Below are 22,421 nucleotides of genomic sequence, written 5' to 3'. Positions count from 1 at the left end.
TATGATATGGGAAATATTTGATAAATATTCAAGGTGACATAGCAGAGTGTGAGAGTAGGAGTAGGGAGTACAACTTCAGCTGAGTTTTGAAGGACAAAAAAAAGTTAACCACAGATGTGGGGAAATGGTGAGTTCTATTCTGGCCTGTTGCATCTAAGGAGTGATTTTGTTTGTCTCAGATCAGGGAAACTAGGACATGTCATATGTTAAGGGGAGTGAGACAGTAGAGAAGCAGAAGATGAGAAGAATGGCTACCAGTGATGGCCTGAGGGCCCTGAGGAGGCAGAAAGCAAGGGGACTCAGATCATGGGCTCAGAGTTTGGCCTTGGCCAGAAATAAGGAAATTGAGGAGTCAAAGATGGGAAGAGTGCAAATACAAACAGTGAGAGTTAAGTGAAGTTCAGAAACGTCATGCTTGATGGCCTCTATTTTATGTGGGGAGTAGAAGTTAATGGTCTTTTTTTAAGGTAAGAGAGGCAGACCAGGGTTTTATGGAGGAGAGTCACATGGCCAGATTTGTATTTTAAAATACTTTCTCTGGTAGAGATTCAAGGATTGGTTTAAAGAGAGAAGATCCGAAAAGACTAGAAACTGGGAGACCCATTAAAAGATTACTGGAGTCATTCAGGGGAAAAATCGTGAAGGCCTGAATTAAACAGTGACAAGAAGGGGGTAAAAGGAATGGTTTCCATGGGTATTTATAAGGCAAATCATTCTAAGAAATGGTTATTTAGATACCAGCAATAAGAGAGAAAGAGGAAAGGAAGATGATAATCCAGGACTGAACATTTGGTTTATTAGAAACCTCAGCAGGAAGGAGAAGTTTATGGAAGAAGATAATGAGCTTAACTTTGAACACATTGAGATATAAATAAACATTGATTCATAACATTATGGATTTAGACAGAAATTGATGCAGATATAGAAAGCAATTGGATTTGTGGATCTGAATTCAAGAGAAAAGGTCTGACCTAGAGAGAGAAAGTGGGGAGAACTCTGCTCCTATAAGAATAGTGGTTGAGGTGCCTCCCTGGTGGCGCAAGTGGTTGAGAGTCTGCCTGCCGATGCAGGGGATACGGGTTCGTGCCCCGGTCTGGGAGGATCCCATATGCCGCGGAGCGGCTGGGCCCGTGAGCCATGGCCGCTGAGCCTGCGCGTCCGGAGCCTGCGCGTCCGGAGCCTGTGCTCCGCAACGGGGGAGGCCACAACAGTGAGAGGCCCGCATACCGCAAAAAAAAAAAAAAAAAAAAAAAGAATAGTGGTTGAAACAGTAGATGTATATGAGATCAACTCTTATGGATGTATGAAGAAGAGATTTTTTTGGCTTCGTTTTTAATCCATTGCTGTAATTCACTGATTTGATAACCTTCACTATCTTCAGTGATTTTTAAATATCTGTCCTACATTTGCACTTTGAGTGAATATTATTTCCTCTCATTTGGTGTTCATAGTAGTCAGGGAAGCCCTGAAAAGCCCACACAGGCTATAGGCACTAAGATCCACTATAGTCATGTTCTGTTATCATGAATTCATTAGTTATAGTTGCACAGTGAAGGTTTTAAGCATATCAGGTGAATGACTTCTTAGAAGCAGAACGCATACTAAGCTAAGAGTGAGAATCCCATTTTGTCAGTTCTGACATTAGTTATAAGCATGTTAGATAAATTTATGCAATTTCTTGCTATCAATTTTAATATTCTTATTATGAATACAGTACATTCTTTTGGTTTACTCTTTAAAATTATCTTACATATACACATGAAATTACCAAAAATGCTTTTAACCCATTGTAATGCATATAGTACAGTGAACAAAATGCACTGTAGTAAAATATTTTCATTTTTTCCCTACAGAAAGGCAAAAGGTCTGTTTTTCTTGTATCTCATAAACGACCTTAGTACTGACCCAAATATAACCTACTAATTACACTCTGTACCTTCCAGGCCCTGATTAGTTGTATTTAGCATTTGTGTGAGACTGATTCTACCCTGGAAATCTTCCATATAGCTTGTAATTCCCAGTGGAAAAAAAATCACTGTGACCTATACAGTTGGAGAAAAGAAAACACAGCTACACTTTTTCCAAAAGCAGAACAAAGCAATGAAATAACATACCTTTCACTAGGGACTTGGTGTTATCTGAAACCCTATAATCCACATCCCATTCTGCTTCTTCAGTAGGTTGGATGATTTCGGTGGGCAGGTCAGAGAACTAATCAATTTTGAAGCAGCATCTGCAAAAATAGATAATGTTCATCTAAAGGGCAACCTAGTCATAAAGCCCCACAGGGGTGAGTAAATAAACACATGGGCTTCGTATAAAGGGGTTCCCTTAGATGATTGGCAATGCAATATTGTCATTGTGGCATTCTGTCAATGCCATCAAAAGAATTTATCAAGCACCAACATTAGGATGAACTATGTGATTAAACTGACATGGTTTCTGAACGCCTAGAATTTATAATGTAATCTAACTTCTGTACCTATAATCGAACACTTAAGAACCTGAAACTCATTGGGTCCAAAACTAACCTTTTCTCCAAGATTTCTTTTTCTTCTGTGCCTCTTATGCTGGTGAAGGACTAAAGCATCCAAGATTCCTCTCTCTCCCATAACCGCCTGTAACCAATCCATCCAAGGCTTTTGGGTTCAATCTCCTAATTATGCCTGAACCGTTCACTTCCTTTTCCTTCATCTCTATAGCCATCACACTATTTGCTAAGAATATTGCAACATCAGTTGCCCTGATCCCCTGCTCCAGTCTGTCCCCCATGCTGTCACTGGAGTGATCTAACTTCAGATCTCAGTATATCACTCATCTGCTCAAAAATCCACAAATGTCTCTCAATCACCTGTCATGTTAAAAATCTCCACTTTTTCTTTCTTGATACTCCTACTCTTCTTTTAAACCTCAACTCAAATGTAACCTTTCTGTAAAGGATTCAATCAACTATTCATTCACTCAACAAATATTTATTAAGCACAAACTTCATGTTATGCATGGTGCTAATACTGGAAATAGAATGGTGATATAATCCTGGCCTCATAGAGTTTACAGTGGCAGGAAAAACAGTGAAATAACAATGACATGTGATGAATGTGAGGAACTAACCTGGGTACAGACAATAAGAAGAGAGAGCTCCAGGGACCCTAACATTAAGGGTCTGGGTAGAGGAAGAAGGCTGTTCAGAGGACTGGTCAAATAAGGTAAGAGAGAATGTGTTGCCTTGGAAAGCCAAAGGAAGAAAGTATTTTGAAAAGAAAAGACAAATATCATAAGATATCGCTTATATGTGGAATTTTAAAAAATGATACAAATGAACTTATTTACAAAATGGAAACAGACTTACAGACTTAGAAAACAAACTTAAGGTTACCAAAGGGGAAGGGTAGGGGAGATAAATTAGGAGTCTGGGATCAACATATACACACTACTATATATAAAATAGATAACCAACAAGGACCTACTGTATAGCACAGGGAACTATACTCAATATTCTGTAATAACCTAAATGGAAAAAGAATTTGAAAAAGAATAGATACATGTATAACTGAATCACTTTGCTGTACACCTGAAACTAACACAACATTGTAAATCAACTATTGTTAAAAAAAAAAAGTTTCCTCATTCAGTTACCTCCATTGTATGTATATTTTGCAGATAGTTCATTTTTAGAAGCTACCCTAGGAAATAATCATTGTTCAAAGGGGGCTTCATTGATACCAAGTTTAATTTAGGTTCACATGTGTTAACATTTTTCAGCCTGTTCTGACCAATTTCATTTAGAAATAAACTCTCCTTCTGTGCTGCTTAGGTCCTCTAGGATCAAGACAGAGTTTGAAATGCAAGAGATATGCCTGTGAAAGATAAAGGGGAGACAGTAGGCCCAGTTTGAATGTGCTTTGCAAAAGGTGGAGGACATGCCAATTATCCAGACCAGAGAATTTGGAGAGGGGGAGCCAGTGATGATATACAGGGGCCAAAGCCACCCCTTGGCAGCCATTGACTTAAGCACAGAGTGGTTGTTGAATTAATAGTAGCTCATTTGAAACTTAGTTGACCAACAGCAGAGTTAAGCATATGCAAGGTCACATGCAGTATCTTCTGTTATCAGAAGCACTTTCTGAGCACTCTGAATTTAAAGAAGGCAGTCTTAGGCACAGTCCATGGACAGAGCCAGGAACAGAGCCCAGAGATCTCACCCTCCAATCCATGATCCTAACCCAGTGTATTCGCCCTCCTCCCCCTCCCTCTCCTCCAAAGCTTGATATGTGTTGAATACACTCAGTAGTTCTCAACATGTTTTTTTCCTTACAGTTCTTTATTAGCAACATTCATTTAGGTTTTGGACTCTTGTCAAATGCAATGTGAATGGAGACCAGATGCCTTTTCTGAACTCAACAGCGCAAGAGGAGAGTCACAGAGCCCATCTTGCCACAATCAGAACTAGGGCTTACAACAACACCCACTGTTGGTGACAGGCTGTGTGGAACAGGGCCAGTGCTGATCTAGCAGTATATGCCAGCTCAGTGAGTCAGAAAAATGTTTCAGATGTGCCAGGTTGTTCCGAAATCCCCATCAGTTCCTAGGCAGAATAATTGTTGTGTTCCCCAAGAGTAAGGAATGGAGATGAGAAGCAGCAACATCCCAAGGATGGTGTGTTATTCACATCCCTTGCTGGCAGCAGAGCACCACTGCTTTTTAAAGGGTACCACAGACTTGCATGAAGGACTGCAGAGGCTAGGGCGGCTGGCAGCAATTCAAAAACACAAGGATAAGGGAGAAGCAACTGTGGGAAGAAATTCAAAGCGGACAAAAGGATTAACAGCAAAAAGATGAGGGTGTAGGGGGATGGATGATTATCGTTTGTTGTGGGTTTAGCAACACTGACATGTTTTTATGAATATTTACAAGAACATTTGGAAGCTGTGTCTTTTGCCCACACAGCCTCCACCCCCAGCCCTCTGGGTAGGAACTGCACCGTATTTAATGAGGCTGGGGGTGGGAGGGGGAACCAGGTCCTTTTTGCCTCCAGGTTGCCATCACCTTGCCTAGTTGCCAAGACTCCTGGGGTCAAATATAAGTGAAGGAAAGTTCAAACAAGAGAAGCCAGAGCTGGGTTTCTCTGCTTGTAATTGGAAGACTGGTGATTAAAGGGAATGAGAAATGAAAGAAATGGTCGTCAAAAGACATGAAACAAATGAAGTGAGAGTCTCAGGAGAAAGATCCATTTTGATGCCAATGTTCTTGCCCTCTTCAGTAGAGTAAAGGAGTTTTTCAGCATCTCTCTCCAAGTTAAATGAATCATTAACAAAATCACATCAATTCTCAATTCTCAATTCTTATGAGTGGACTGACAGGTCAGCCTACTATCCTGTCTGACTCCTCCTGTCTGGCCTTAGTTCTCTTCATTCTACCACCACTTCCACCAGAGGAGCCTTCTTTTCTCCTTGATTTCCTAAGTATATATCCCTTCAGCATTTCCTAGAAAGTATGTATTGAGGCAGAAGAGGGCAGTAGTCAAGAGTACAGGCTCTGAACAACAAGGATTTGCTATATAGCCCAGGGAACTATGTTCAGTATCTTATAATAACCTATAATGGAAAAGAATCTGAAAATATACATATATGTATGTATAGCTGAGTCACTTTGCTGTACACCTGAAACTAACACAATATTGTAAATCAGCTATACTTCATTTAAAAGAAAAAAGAGTACAGCCTCTGGAAGTACACTGCCTACTTTCTAATCCAAGCCCTATCACTCTGTGAAAGTTGCCTAACCTCTTTAAATCACAGTTTCTTCATCTGTAAAAATGGAGCTGATGATAAATAAGGATCAGTGAAGCTAAACCAAGGAAAGCATTTGGCATGCAGTAAGGGATCAGTAAATGTTAGTAGTATTATCACAAACCATCCTCAACTTTCATGTAGTAATGACTCAATGATGTCTAGTTAAGACACTTGACTACCAGCTACTGAGAAAGGACAGGAGGTTTCTTGGGTAGGGATCTGTGGCAGTATTAACCCTTGGGCTGATGCAAAGCAAACTTTCTGGTAGATCTGTGTTGTCTCTTCAGTCAGATGCCATGATTAGCCAAGTAGAAAAATCACGATTACATTTTTTGTGATAATTTTCTTGTTCTTTTTCCTGGAGTTTATATTCACATGATTTTTTGGCTGTTTGCTTGATTTTCTATGTACATTTCTCTAATACTCTCCAAACTCTTTAAACAGATGTAAAATCCTTTAATCAATATTTTCCACATAATCAAGTGATGAAATTCTTTTTGTTTATTGAAGACACACCTGCTGGAACTTTCCATCCTCCTGCTTTGATCTGTACCAGAGGCTCTCAGCATTCATAAAAAATTTCCTCTTAAGTGTCATCTGAGGGATCTTCTTCAGCTCTCTCTCACACATTGGCTCCCCTCTTTCCTGTATCCTAGATATTCCTCTGGTTTACTTTTCTCTTATACACCATTAGCTTCATGGGAAAGGGTACATGGAAAATAAGTTTTTTGAGAATTTGCGTACATAAAATTTTTTTTCCCTCTTTGCACTTAACTGATAGTTTGGTTAGGTGAATAATTCTGGGTTGAAACAGTATTTCCTCAGAATTTTTAATTCATTTCTCCATCATCTTCTACCTCTGGTGTTGCTGCCCTGACGATATTACATATCTGATGATACCCTTCTCACTCCTGACCCTTTTCTACGATATGTTTTTTCTCCTTAGAAGCACTTAAGATCTTTTCTTTATTCCTTGTGTCCTGAAATTTTAGGATGATGTCCTTCCATGTGAATCTTTTTGCTGTTGTTGTTCATTTTGCTGGATGGACATTCAGAGGCAATTTCCCATCTTTAGACTTAAATTTGGAAAAACTTCCTTTTTTCTTGCTGTTTTAATTATTTTTCAAGATGTGAACATATTGGCATAGGCCTTACTTTTCCTGTCTTCTTTTCCTTACTTTTCTTTTTTTAATTGAAGTATAGTTGACATAAATATTATATAAGTTACAAGTGTGTAATATAGTGATTCACAATTTTTAAAGGTTATACTCCATTTATAGTTATTTTAAAATATTGGCTATATTTCCTGTGTTGTGCAATATATCATTGTAGCTTATTTTATACATAATTGTTTGTACCTCTTAATCCCTACCCTTATATTACCACCCCCCTTCCCTCTCCCCACTGGTCACCACTAGTTTGTTCTCTATATCTGTGAGTCTGTTTCTTTTTTTATTATATTTACTAGTTTGTTGTACTTTTTAAATTCCACATGTAAGTGATATCATATAGTATTTGTCTTTCTCTGTCAGACTTATTTCACTTAGTGCAGTACCCTCCATGTTTTTTCAAATGGCAAAATTTCATTCTTTTTATGGCTGAGTAGTATTCCACTGTATATATACCACATATTCTTTATCCATTCATCTGCTGATGGACACTTAGGTTGCTTCCATGTACTGGCTATTGTAAATAGTGCTGCTATAAACATTGGAGTACATATATCTTTTCAAATTGTAGTTTTGAAGAAGAAGAGGTGGTACATATGTACAATGGAATATTACTGAGCCATAAAAAAGAATGAAATAATGCCATTTGCAGCAACATGGATGGACCTAGAGATTATCATACTAGGTGAAGTAAGTCAGAGAAAGACAAATATCATATGATACTGCTTATATGTAATCTTAAAAAATGATACAAATGAACTTATTTACAAAACAGAAACAGGCTCACAGCCATAGAAAACAATTTTAACAAAAAGTTGAAAATTTTAAAAATTTCTTCCTTTTTTTTGGCTTTTGTAATTTTTCAGCTTTAGTAAGTTATAAATGATAATGCAATAAACTGCACATATTTGATAAGTTTTGACACATGTATACACCTGTGAAACCTTTACCATAAGAGATCATGAGTCTGTATGTAGTCCCTGAAAGTTTCTTTATACCCTATGTAACCACCACTTACCTCACACTCCCCTGTCCCAAGCAATCATGGATCTGTTTTCTCTTGCTTTAGATTAATTTTCATTTTCCAGAGTTTTATATAAATGGAGTCATACAGCATGTATTCTTTTTTGTCTGGCTTCCTTTACTCAGCATAATAATTTTGAGATTAATCCACATGATTGTATGTATAAATAGTTCATTCCTTTTCATTTCTCAATAATATTCCATTACATGGATATAGCATAGTACATTTATTCATTCATCTGTTGATGGATATTTGGGTTTTTTCCAGTATGGGGCTATTACAAATAAAGCTCCTATGGATATTCATTTCCAAGTCATTATGCCAGCATATATGCATTCATTTCTTTTGTGTAAATACCTAGAAGTGGAATGGCTGAGTCAAGTGGTAAGTATACATTTTACTTTTTAATATATTGTCAAATTTTTTTCCAAAATGGCTATGTCATTTTACATTAACACAAGCAGTCTTTGAGAGTCCCGGTAACTTCAGATTCTCATCAACACCTGACATGATCATTCTTATTAATTTTAACCATTTAAAAATATGGATCAATTTGGGGATAAATGACATCTTAATAATATTGAGTCTTCTGATCCATGAAAGTAATACACCTCTCTATCGATTTAGGCTTTCTGTAGTTTCTCTCAACAATGTTTTGAAGTTTTTTGTGTTCCTGTCTTGTACAAATTTTGTCATATTTATCCCTAAGAATTTCATGTCTTTGATGCTACGATGCATGGTATTATTTTTATTTTTATTTCATTTTCTGATTGTTTACTGCTAGTATATAGAAATACAAATGTTTTTGTATATTGACTTTATATCCTGTAACTTTTCTAAGCTTACTTATTAATTCTACTAGCTTTTTTTTTAATTGGTTAACTTCATAGGATTTTCAATATGAATGATCATGTAATCTGTGAATATAGAGTTTTATTTCTTCCTTTCCAGTTTGCATGCCTTTTTATCCCTTGCCTGGCTAGAATTTCTGGTTCAGAGTTAAAGAGAACTGATAAGCGGGCTGGGAATTTTAATTTAGGTAGGCAGAACTTACAAGTTGGGAATTTTCCCAAATATAAACATCTACTTAAAAGGGAATGGAGAATCACAAATATGACATCCACTTTGGGAGAGAGGAGAGTTGGGCAGGGACAGTAAGAGGAAAGTGAAAGAAGTAAAAAACAAAAAACAAAAATAAAAACATCTTTGTCATACACCTGAAACTAATATAATATTATAAATCAACCATACCTCAATAAAAATTTTTAAAAACACCCTCCTTTGTCCTTCAATTTTTTTTCCAGATTGGGTCTTTCTACAGTAGATTAAGAAAATGGATCCAACTAAGATGTAAAAAATATAATCCTAAAGATAGAAAAGTGAACTGAACCACACATGAAATTCACTTTTCCTTAGGAACATTGAATTAATTTTCCTCATAAACATCTATGATACTCAGTGACTAATGACTCAATACACTTTAGTGCTAATTAGACTATTATGAACAGTTTTGATTTTGTGGATAGTTAGGCAGTTTAACATGTTTGAAGTTCTCTGAGTTGAAGAGTGTCCCCTCAAAATTCATGTCCACCCAGAATCTCAGAACATGATCTTGTTTGGAAGTATAATCTTTGCAGGTGTAATTAATTAAGATAAAGTCATACTGGGTTAGAGTCCTAAAGCCAATAACTAGTATTTTTATAATAAGGCCATGTGGAGAGACAGAAGGAAGAAAGACATATGATGACAGAGGCAGAGATTGGAGTGATATAGCTCTAAGCCAGAAGTGCCAAAGATTGCCAGCAAACACCAGAAGCTAAAAAGAGGCAAGGTGGAGGCTCCTTTCAAACACCTTAATTTTGGACGTCTAGCCTCCATACCTGTGAGACAAAACAGTTCTGTTGTTTTAAGCTATCCAGTTTATGGTACTTTGTTACAGAACCCTAGGAAACTAATACAGATTTTGATACTGAGGAGTGGGTACTGCTGTAACAAATACCTAAAAATGTGGAAATGGCTTTGGAAGTGGGTAATGGGTAGAAGACTGGAATAATTTTGAGATGCATGGTAAGAACAGCCTAGATTGCCTTAAAGAGATGGTTGGTAGAAACATGGACATTAAAGGTGATTTGATTAGATCATAGAAGGAAATGAAGAACATATTATTGGACACTGTAGTAAAGACAGTCCTTGTTATAAAGTGGCAGAAAACTTGGCTGATTTGTGTTCTAGTGTTGGGTGGAGAGTAGTGCTTGTAAGCAATGAACTTGGATATTTAGCTAAGGAGATTTCCAAACAAAGTGTGGAAGGTACAGCCTGGTTTCTCCTACTGCTTATCGTAAAATGCAAGGGAAAAGAGACATATTGAAGAAGGAACTGTTAAACAAAAAGGAACCAGTACCTAATTTGGAAAATTCTTAACTTATGCAGATAGCAAAAGATGAGAAAGAGTTCTCTGGAGAGAACACCAGGGGTGTGACTGGACAGACTTTTCCTAAAGAGACTAGGCATGTATCTCATGGATCCCAGCAACCGTCTCAGTAGAAGTCAGGAATAAAGATGGGGTTATCCAGGAAAGATCTTTGGAAGACCTTCTTGTGTGATGTCTTAGATCCCCATAAATTATACAGAAGACCAACAAGGTTTTTGAAAATGTTATACCAGCAGAAATACTGCCAGCCTGGATTGGACAACATAGCTGGGAGGAAATAAAGGAAGAATAAGTCCAAGGGTAAAGCCGCAGATGCAGAGGGCATCCTGAGGCTTCAGATCCAGGCATCAAGCCACAGATGATTACTCTCAGGCCTTGCAACCTAATGGAATTTGCTATGCTATTGTCAAGCACTGGACTCTAGTGGCAGAGTTTCCCATGGTATGTTCTTTAGTAAATTTATTTTGTGCATGTGTGTGATATATGCACATCCTCAAGTGCAGGCTCCACCACTGGTCGCCTTTTCCAAGTGTGGGAGTCTTGTGTTCTTAAATATTTAGTAAAGGAAAAATGGCCCTGATTTATATTACATATAAATGGACTCATTCTTCATCTGGTTTATCCTTAACTCAAGCCATTGTCATAAATCAGCAGCTTAATTCTTGCTATAGGTCTGTATTTTGACTTATTTTTAAAAATCCAATGCTAAATTTTTACCCTTTTAATATGTTGATAACTAAGCAATTTTACTTAGCTTTTATGGAAGCCAGATGAGTCATTTGATTTACTCTGATTTTGTTTGTATGTCTTTTATCAGCTAACACTAAAGTTATGGCTATTAATTTCATATTTTGTAAAGAAGAAAAGTATTTTATCAATTGACTGAGTTAACTGATAAACATACAATGGCAGTACGTTTACTTAAGTTAATGATTCAAGTTAGACGAATAACAAAGTCAGAACCAATATATGTGATAACACAAAAAAATGAAAAGAAAGGAAATCAGCATCTATTTTATCTAGTTTACTCCAAAATAATATTTTAAAACCGTATCTGATTAAATAGAACTATAACCTAGAAAGATGAGTTCAAAGGGAGTTCAGGGTCCAGGCTTCTGACACTCAAATGGGCCAAAGCATTTGAGAAAATCACTGCCTCTCCAAGGGGATAAGCCACGACAGGTTGATCATGACTGATTTTCTCAGTACACCAAAGGCACATACAATGTTTCAGTGAATTTTAGCATTCTGAATTGAAATCTGTGTTGTTAACGGTTTAACTGCATAATAATCACAGAGAAACCTTGATAGTGAGCAAATGATCAAAATCAATGTCAATGTGCAAAATAATTTAAGTCAAAATACACATGACCCAAGCCTTTAGCAAGTAATGAGTTTTAATCATTTCAAATTATACTTTGAAAAGTTATTCAAAATTCTGAGTGAATAAAATACCTTTTTTCTTTCATAATCTTTTTTTTTCAAATTAGCTTGTCAAGGCCAAAGTGATATATCGTTACACACCTCCAGTATGACCTCTTTTCAAACACAAAATATCTGTAACAAAACTCAGATTCACCTGTTTGAATTAATACTAGGCCTTTGCGAAGAAATTTTTTTAAATAAAAAACTTATTTTAAAATATAGTCGCTTGTTTCACACCAGACACTTTCTATAAAATCAACACATTTTAAATAAAAGTATTCAAGTATTATGTTCCTAAACTCAACTGAAATGAATTTGGAATTTTATGTTAAAGTTTTGCTCCCAAATTATACGTACATGATCATTTGGCCAGCTTGGAGGGCGGTCCTAAAATAAAACATCCATTATATAGTCACAGTGGTTCTAAAAATAAGAAAGCTGTGTTTCCACCAATATTGAATCTTTCTCTACCTGTACAGTAGCTGTGGATGTTCTAAGAACTGTATTTCCCCAGGTATGGGGGCAAAGGAAGCGGCCTGCCCTTGTCCTGATTGGTCTTGACCAAATCAAAGCTGTTACTCCTGCTGCTGGTATAACAGTACAATGCTTTATGCAGTCACAACTATTCATAAAGCAGACAGTCCTGTGAGTTTTGTTGTTGTCAGGTTACTTACTAAATACCCAAATAATATGGGAAAAAGAAGCACAGATAGAAAACCAGGAAAGAAGAGTTAAGGGGAAGGAAGGATTCATTTCTAAAGAACATCACAAAACATAGCTTAGAAAAATATAAGCATGTGCTTCTCAATATAAATTTTACATTTTAAATTGTTTTAACTATGATGGCTTGAGAAAGGAAACATAATATGTAAACTGTATGGCTTTTGTTACTAAACTCCTCATGGGCAGGGGTGTTCACACCAGGCCCAGTAGTTTTATAGGCTAACAGATAGAAAGAAAATATTAAAGAATGTGTATTTGTGTATAACTGAGTCACTGTGCTGTACAGCAGAGATTACCACAACATTGTAAATCAACAATACTTCAATTTAAAAAACTTAAAAAGAAAATAATAAGCACCCATAATCCTCCAATCAGAGATAATATTTTGCTGGTTAGTTTCTGTTTGCATGTCTAGATCCACTTTCCACAGTTCTCTGCCCTGTTCTATGGGCCAACAGGCTGATCTCTAGGGACTACATTACCAGGCTTCACATGTATTGTGCCCAAGGGGAGATCAGGAGATCACTGGGTAGGAAAAGAACTAGGTTGGGATCTTGCACAGCGTCAGCTCTCTCCAGTCTCTGGTCATCATTCCTTGCTCTTGCTTGCCTGAGGACTAGGGCTGATACCACCCTCTGCTGCTAAGTTCTTGAATGGCTCCTGTAACCCTGCCCACACCTCTATAGATCATCCCTTGTTTAAACTTTCTTAGGCTAAACTCTATTCAGTGTGCCATCTCTGTCCTACAAGGACCCTGTCTGGTGGATCACCGTTAATATGTTGTTACATTTCCACTTAGTTTTTAAGTGTATGCTTTTGTTCTACTTAATATAAGAATTTCCCTGTATTACTAAAAACTTTTTACATGCATCATGTGCAACCTAATTTACTTAGCTTCTTGTTGGACTATCCAAGTTTTAATAGCATAAACAATGCTGCAAAGAACTCTTTAGATATAAATTATTGTGTGGATTTCTGATTCCCTGAGATGAATTCCTAGAATTTAGTTACTGGATCAAAAGTAAGAACACACTTAAAATTCTTGATATGGGCTTTTCAAATTGTACAGATTTTCAGTTACCAGCATAAGTGCTCACCACGCTACATCCTTGACATTACTGAGTGTTATCACTTTCCATCTTTACTAATTTCATAACTGAAAAGACATCTGTTTTTTTCTATTTGCATTTTTATATTATTTGTAAGGATAAATTTTTTAACACTGGTTATAATTTTTCCTTTATTTTTTTGAATAGTCTGGTTTGTATTTTTATTTTTTAATTGCTTAAAAAATGCTTTATTTTGGAAATGTTTTAATATATTTTTTTTAAATAGAGAAAATGTTATAATGAACCCCCATGAATGCATTATCCAGTTCTAACAATCATCAACACTTACACTGCCTTTAGAAAAATTCTTAACAAAAAGGTAAATAGTGTAGAATAGAATTCTATAAAAAGTCAGTGTTGTCCCCATTTCTGATGCCCAGGCCCCAGCACTGGTTGCTTTCTATCAGACAGGCTGCTTTAGTACTACTCCCAGTTAATCCTTTTATGCCCAGCAAGATGCCCATTTACAGATTCATTCAGGGTTACCTGCTGCCCATTCAGGTGCTAAATCTAGGCTCAGAGATGAAGCAAAAGTTTCCTGGCTAAATGCAGTGCCTTTAAGAACAGGCAAAGCTACTTGTCCCCAAGAATGGCCATTCTCCTATTATAAAGACTTTTTCTCCTCTTTTCATCAGCTAATGAAAAAATTTGATCAAGAATTGTGACCCCATGACCACCCCACATCCCTCTAGTCACCCCATGCCCTAGCCTATATAGTGCTGATGATAAAGGGAAAACGGGAGAGGCAGGTCAGAGGGATAAAAAAGCAGCCTTGATGGTTTCCTGGCCTTGCCTTGTCCTCCAAGTGGGATCTGACATCTTTCCAGGCGACTGTGGTAAGTGCTATGCAGTAGAGGTGGCGGGACCCAAGAGGAAAGAGAAAGCTCCGATTGAAAGGACCTTTTCCCATACCCAGAAGAGGAGAGGAAGGCCAGTTTCCCAGGAGTGGAAGGGTCAGGCCCATTAGTTCCCAGGCAGGGCCAGACTAAATGGAGATCTTTCTGATTCTAATTATATTTTGCTCAAATTCTTCCTTCCTTAGAGGAGAAAGAAGTGGCCACCAGGAGGAACAGAATCCTCCACCTGTGTTTGCCAGGGTTGTTTACAGCGTGTCCTAAGGATAGTTGATAAGGACCTCATTCCCATGACCTAGGGGAGCCAGGATTCTAGGGAGGTCCTTACTGGAAACAAGCAAAAATACCCTCCCCAAGGGACTTAAGTTCAGGCTCAGGTACAAGTTTCCCAGCCTCGCCCCCCTGTTATAACTTAGGCGATTTTTTTTTTAATTGGAGTATAGTTGATTTACAATGTTGTGTTAGTTTCAGGTGTACAGCAAAGTGATTCAGTTATACATATACATATATTCATTCTTTTTCAGATTCTTTTCTCAGATAGGTTATCGCAGGATATTGAGTAGAGTTCCTTGTGCTGTACAGTAGGTCCTTTTTGGTTATCTATCATATATATTACTGTATATATGTTAATCCAAAGCTCCTGGTTTATCCCTCCCCCCACCACATTTCCCCTTTGGTAACCATAAGTTTGTTTTCAATATCTGTAGATCTGTTTCTGTTTTGTAAGTAAGTTCATTTGTATCATTTTTTAAATTAGATTTCACATGAGTGATATCATATGATATTTGTCTCTCTGTCCGACTTACTTCACTTAGTAGGATAATCTCTAGGTCCACCCATGTTGCTACAAATGGCATTATTTCATTCTTTTTTATAGCTGAGTAATATTCCACTGTATATATTTACCACATCTTCTTTATCCATTCCTCTGTCAGTGGATATTTAGGTTGCTTCCATGTCTTGGCTGTTGTAAATAGTGCTGCAGTGAACATCAGGGTGCATGTATCTTTTTGAATTATGGTTTTCTCCAGATGCCCAGGAGTGGGATTACTGTATCGTATGGTAGTTCTATTTTTACTTTTAAGGAACCTCCATACTGTTCTCCATATTGATTGTACCAATTTACATTCCCACCAACAGTGTAAGGGGGTTCCCTTTTCTCCACACCCTCTCCAGCATTTATTGTTTGTAGACTTTTTTAAAATTAATTTTTATTGGAGTATAGTTGCTTTACAGTGTTGTGCTAGTTTCTACTATGTATACGTATAGCTGTTTGTAGACTTTTTGATAATGGCCATTCTGACCAGTGTGAGGTGATACCTCATTGTAGTTTTGATTTGCATTTCTCTAGTAATTAGTGATGTTGAGCATCTTTTCCTGTGCTTTTCAGCCATCTGTATGTCTTCTCTGGATAATTCCCTGTTTAGATCTTCTGCCCAGTTTTTGATTGGGTTTTTTGTTTGTTCGTTTGTTTGGCACGCCGTGCAGCTTGTAGGATCTCAGTTCTCTGACCAAGGATGGAACCCAGGCCATGGCAGTGAAAGCACTGAATCCTAACCGCTAGACCACCAGGGAAGTCTCTTGGGTTGTTTGTGTTTTTGATATAGAGCTGCGTGACCTATTTGTATATTTTGGAGATTAATCCCTTGTCAGTCACTTCGTTTGCAAATATTTTCTCCCATCCTGTGGGTTGTCTTTTCATTTTGTTTATGGTTTCCTTTGCTGTGTAGAGGCTTTTAAGTTTAACTAGGTCTCATTGTTTATTTTCATTTTCATTATTCTAGGATGTGGATCAAAGGAGATATTGCTGCGATTTATGTCAAAGAGTGTTCTGCCTTTGTTTTTCTCTAAGAGCTTTATAGTGTCCGGCCTTACATTTAGCTTTTTGATCCACTTTGATTTTATTTTTGTGTATGGTGTTAGGCAGTGTTCTAATTTCATTCTTTTACTGGTAACTGTCCAGTTTTCCCAGCCCCACTTATTGAAAAGACTGTCTTTGGGCTTCCCTGGTGGCGCAGTGGTTGGGAGTCCACCTGCTGATGCAGGGGACGCGGGTTCGTGCCCCGGTCCGGGAGGGTCCCACATGCCGCCGAGCAGCTGGGCCCGTGGGCCATGGCCGCTGGGCCTGTGCGTCCAGAGCCTGTGCTCTGCGGCAGGAGAGGCCACAGCAGTGAGAGGCCCGTGTAACGCAAAAAAAAAAAAAAGAAAAGACTGTCTTTTCTCCGTTGAATATTCTTGCCTCCTTTGTCATAGATTAATTGACCACAGGTGCGTGGGTTTATTTCTGGGCTTTCTATCCTGTTCTATTGATCTATAGTTCTGTCCCTGCTCCAGTACCATATTGTTTTGATGACTGTATCTTTGGAGTATAGTCTGAAGTCAGGGAGCCTGATTCCTCCAGCTGTTTTTCTTTCTCAGAATTGCTTTGGCTATTCAGGGTCTTTTGTGTCTCCATACAAATTTTAAAATTTTTTGTTCTAGTTCTGAGAAAAATGCCATTGGTAATTTGATAGGGATTGCATATATGACAAACCCATCATTCTCAACAGTGAAAAGCTGAAAGCATTCTCTCCAAAATCAGGAACAAGACAAGGATATCCACTCTCCTTTGGAAGTCCTAGCCATGGCAATCAGAGAAGAAAAAGAAAGAAAAGGAATCTAAATTGGGAAAGAAGAAGTACAACCGTCACTGTTTGCAGATGACATGATACTATACATAGAAAATCCTGAAGATCCTACCAGGAAACTACTAGAGCTCATCAATGAATTCAGTAAAGTTGCAGGATACAAAACTAATACACAGAAACCCTTGCATTCCTATACACTAACAATGAAAGATCAGAAAGAGAAATTAAGAAAACATCCCATTTACCATCACATCAAAAAGAATAAAATACCTAGGAATAAACCTACCTAAGGAGGCGAAAGACCTGTACTTTGAAAACTATAAGACACTGATGAGAGAAATAGAAGCTGACACAAACAGATGGAAAGATATACCATGTTCCTGGATTGGAAGAATCAGTATTGTCAACATGACTAACTTGTGTGATATTGAGCAATCATTTGGAAACCCACACCTCAAAGGGTAGTAGAGAGGGCTCAAGAAGATAGCATTGGTAAAATGACTGGCACAGACAGGACCTATCAGGTAGGAAGCACTCCATAAAGGTAGCAGCTGCTTCTGAATTATTTAATGAGCATGGTATTTACTCTTTGTACCCCAGACCTAGTTGGGTAGAGGTGAACTGTTAGAGTTGATGGCAGATACTACAAGACATTTTCTTACATGTTTTGAGAAAGGAGTAGAAGTAACTCTAACAAAGGCTCACCCACCCCCACCAGATCCCACTGTCCAGGCTGTATATGAAGCCCATATTGGACACTAGAGTGGCTCCAGCACCCTTCCCCCAGACACTGATCTTGAACTCTGACCCTCCTGCTGGTGGTTTCAAGGTTCACAGAGAGGGAGGCAGAGGGGAATGCGGGGTCCCGGGCCTTTCCCATATGGGAACCAGGATAGACAAATTTGACAGTTTGATGGAGAAGCTGAAAACTCAGAGTAAGCACCCACTGAAAAGCTGTTTTACTTTGAGATGAAGCATGGGTGGGACTGATAACACACTCTGAAGATGACCATCCTAGGTTCTACAGGAGCTCAGCCACTTACTGGCTGAATGGTCTGGGGCAAATCTCTACCTTTCAGGCCTGTGCTTCCCCAGACCAGGCCTGATGGGGCTGCTGCTTTAGGATGTACAGAGTAAATCCTTCTAGGCTGTGGTGCCCCTGAAGGCTTGGACATCGGGGTCCCGGATCTTTTGTTCCAACCTTTGCTAGCAGGAGGTAGGAGACTGCCACGGTGTACACTGCTTGGAGGTGGTGATGCTATGGCGATCCAGGAGTGGTCTGGCAGGTAGACTACCAGGTGCTGGGACGTGCGGCAGAATTGGTAGTGGTTACTCAGCAGGGTCAGGAAACCCGTGGCTCTTCAGGAGCAGGGAGTAGACACGGAAGGCCTGCACCTTCCAACACAGGAACACTGGATTGGAGGTCTGAGGCGACACACTTTTCCCACCACGGCTCATCCATCATCACATATGCAGCACCACAATTTGAGGCTCCCAGGTTTCAGGGTGCACCGCAGCCCTCTCGGGGCACAGGGGACTGTGGGCGCTCGGCCCCTCTCAGGCGCTCCATGCTCACCTGGCCACTGCCATGCCCTCACGTGCACCGGTATCCTTTGCTTACCTACTGCAATTTGTATGAGCTCTTCATATTTATAATTTTAGGTATATTTACCTTATGTTGCTTTTATTGCAAATAGTCCTCTAGCCTGTATTTTGTCTTTTAATTTGATGATGATTTTACAGAAGCTTTCTTTTTAATGTGGTCAAATCTATCAATTATTTTTGTTATGATTTCTTTCCTTTATTAAGCTCACAAAGTTCATCTTCACTTGGAAATCAAAAATATATTCACTTATATACTATTTGTAACTTTTTCTTTTGAAATAATTTCAAACTCAGAAAAGTTGCATGAATAACTTAAAGAACTCTCATATACCCTCTACCAAGATTCATCCATTTTTAACATTTTGCCACATTTGCTTTTTTTGCTTTATCTCTGTTGCATGCTCCCAGACTCACTCTCTCTGTCTCTGTCTCTTATGTATGCCTGTGTGTAATTTAGTTTTTCTAAACTATTTGAGGATAGACTATATATATATATATATATATAATCATGACCCTTAACTCCTTAATATTTCAACATGCGTTTCCTAATACCAAGAATAATTGCTTTATAGTACCACAGTACAATGATGGAGTCCCGGGAATTTAACATTGTTAGAAGACTTTAATCTGCAGTCTATACTCCAGTCTTTTTAAATGTCCCAATAATGTCCCTAATAGCATATTCCTCTCTTTAGTTCCATTTAATCTGGAGCAGTTTCTCAGTCTCTCATTTCTCAGTCTGACATTTTAATTTTTCAAAAATACAAGCTATTTATTTTACAGAATATCCCTCAATTTAATGTTTCCTCATGAGTAGATGAAGGTTATGCACCCCTGAGGGTGTGTCCTTCTCGTGGTATCACATCTAGAAGCAAACAGTGTCCATTGACCCTCATTGATGATTTTAATTTTGATTAGTCATGGTGTATGATTTTCCTACTGTGTAATGTAAGATTTTCCTTTTGCAATGAATAACAATCTGTGAAGACATTATGAGATGAAGCAAATATCATCTTCAATTCAAGTATCAATTTCATCTTCAAACTTTCCCCCTAGATTTAGCACCCACCGATGACTCTTGCTCTAATCAGTCCTTACCATGTGGTTGCAAAATGCTGATTTTCTAACTCTACCATTCCCTTTGTACTCACTGGTGGACAGAAGAATCCTCTTTTCTCCCATTCATTTACTCATGTATCTGTTTTTATTAGTATGTCTTCATAGATATCTTTTTTATTTAATGTTTATTCTAATAGCTTGATTTTAAATCTTTTATCTGCTTTGTTAATTTTTAGTACAGCTGATTTTATTATTTATTATGGAAAAGCTTTATTCTTACAGAATTTACCAAGATATTACTATAATTTCAAAATATTTGTATAATCATTTTCTATTTTATCCCCATTTGAGTTATCTATTGATGTAAAATAACCACCCCAAACACAACAATTTATCATTTTTTATAATCCTGTGGGTTAATGGAACAGTTCTTCTGCTAGTGTCTCTTTGGCTGTCTCATGTGGCTTCATTTAGCTGAAAGGATGATCCTGGGTGGCCTCACTCTTGTCTGGGTCCTCAGGTGGGTCTTTGTCACTACCACATCTCGCCTGGACTTCTTCACATGGTGGCTTCAGGGTTCCATGAGAGCAAGAATGAAAAGTTCAAGGCCACTTAAGGTCTTGCTTGAAAGTCACATGTCACTTTTACCATATGTTATTTGTCAGAGCAAGTCACCAAACCAGCCCAGATTCAAGAGGCAAGGAAATAGACTGTTTCTCTTTATGGAAGGACCTGCAGAGTGTTTGTAGCCATCCTTAATTCACTACAATCTTAACTGGAACTCTTAGAGATGAAGAGAGCCAGTTATTATCAACTCTCTTTTATAGATAAAGAAACTGTGGTACAAAGAGGTACATAGGTATAGTATAAAACAGTGCTACTTTTAAAATGGGCCATAGACCTGCACCACCTGGGCAGCTGTTAAAATTGCAGATTCTCAGATCCCACCCCAGACCTACTAAATTAGCATAGAGATACTATCTAAATAATAGAGATATTATAGTAATAGATACCATTCGTATTATTCTATAGTAATACACATTCTATACCTTAGCGTAGGTCCCAGGAATATGTTTTAATAAAGTCTCCAGGTGATGCTTATGCACCCTAGAGTTGGAGAAGTAGTGGCATTAGAACACATGGATTTGAAGTGAGTCAGACCACATTCATGTCCCAGTTTTGTCACATGCTAGCTGGGTGGTCCTGAGTAGGTCACTTATCCTTTCAGAACTTGCAGTTTTTGTCATCAGAAAAAAAATGCTAATAATATCAGCTTTGCCTACTTCAGCAGCCTGTTATGAATATAAAAAGAAGATGTTACATGGAAAAGCAGTCAGTAAAATAATGATGAATATGGTAATATTGTCTAAGATCACAGACTTTATTAGTGATAGAATCAAGACTAAAAGAGCTGGGTTCCTGGTCTTAAACCTCTTCAGGGACAAACGCTAATTGGGCCAGAAGCTTTTCAGCCTTTTCCAGGTCTTCAGAGCTATGGCAAACTGCAATACTGTTTACAAAAAAAACAGGCAAACAGTGAAGTGTGATGTGCTTTCAATGAAACAAAGAGCCCGTTCTCTCTCCTTTCTCCTTCCTCAGTGGCATAGAGCCCTCCATCCCCTAAACAAGCTCACACAAGGCCCTAGCAGCAGGGCATGGCCGTCTTCCTTCCTTTTCATGGGAAAGGATTATTGAGTGGGAAGTGTTCAGGATGAGTGAGTGTTAACCAGGGAGTGGGAGGTGGAGTGACAGTCCTGGCCTAGATTGTGTTTTTCAAGTTTGATGCATGTCAATGGAATGGCATCTACAGGCTGCTGAAGCTTTTGGAGAGTCAGAATTTGAGAGCTGGTGGGTGAGAAATTGCGATCTCTCCCTGATTATTCACCTCCTCCAACCTATATTTTTAATTCACCCACTCTTAATTCTAATCTTTGCTCCAAGCAATTTTCTAAAATTCAAGAAGCCAAATGCTGTTTTATCAGCTTTCTCAGTCTTCCTCAAACTCAATCTAATGTAGAAAGGAGGTAGTAAAGTCTAAATAATCCCCTTATCCTACTTAACCATAAACCCAATTTTCCAACCAAGTTGATAGAAAAAAAAGGAGATGTATCTAGGTATTTAAAAAGTAGTTCAGCCTGTAAAAAGAAGTAGCACAGACTTCCCACATTCAAAGGCCAGCTCCACCCCTTACTGACCATAAACACTTCCTCTGTTCCTCATTTCCTCTTCTGTGAAATGAGAATAATGTATATAACACATAGGTATTATGAGGGCTACATGAGTTAATACCTGTATAGTGCCTGACACATGCAACTACATAAAACGTTATAGATTTTGCCACACCAGACTAGATTATCACAATCATCTATCTACCCTTAATCTTTCCTTGCATTTAATCCATCCTCCCATCATTAACCTTTCTCAACATTGTCAAGTCCCCCTTCTCCCACCTTAAAAAATATTTTACCCATTGCACAAACTCTGTCTTGTTCTTTCTTCTGTAACATATTCCTCTGGTCATCTCATTTTATCTAAATTTCTATTTGTATTTTTATGTATGTGGTAGGTTAGTTACGTTTCTCGGCCTAGAAGAAGTGGCCCTC

Source organism: Mesoplodon densirostris, chromosome 4 (assembly GCF_025265405.1).
Source record: "Mesoplodon densirostris isolate mMesDen1 chromosome 4, mMesDen1 primary haplotype, whole genome shotgun sequence".
Classification (NCBI taxonomy): domain Eukaryota; kingdom Metazoa; phylum Chordata; class Mammalia; order Artiodactyla; family Ziphiidae; genus Mesoplodon; species Mesoplodon densirostris.
The sequence above is the reverse complement of the archived record's forward strand: the minus strand, read 5'-3'. Positions refer to the sequence as shown.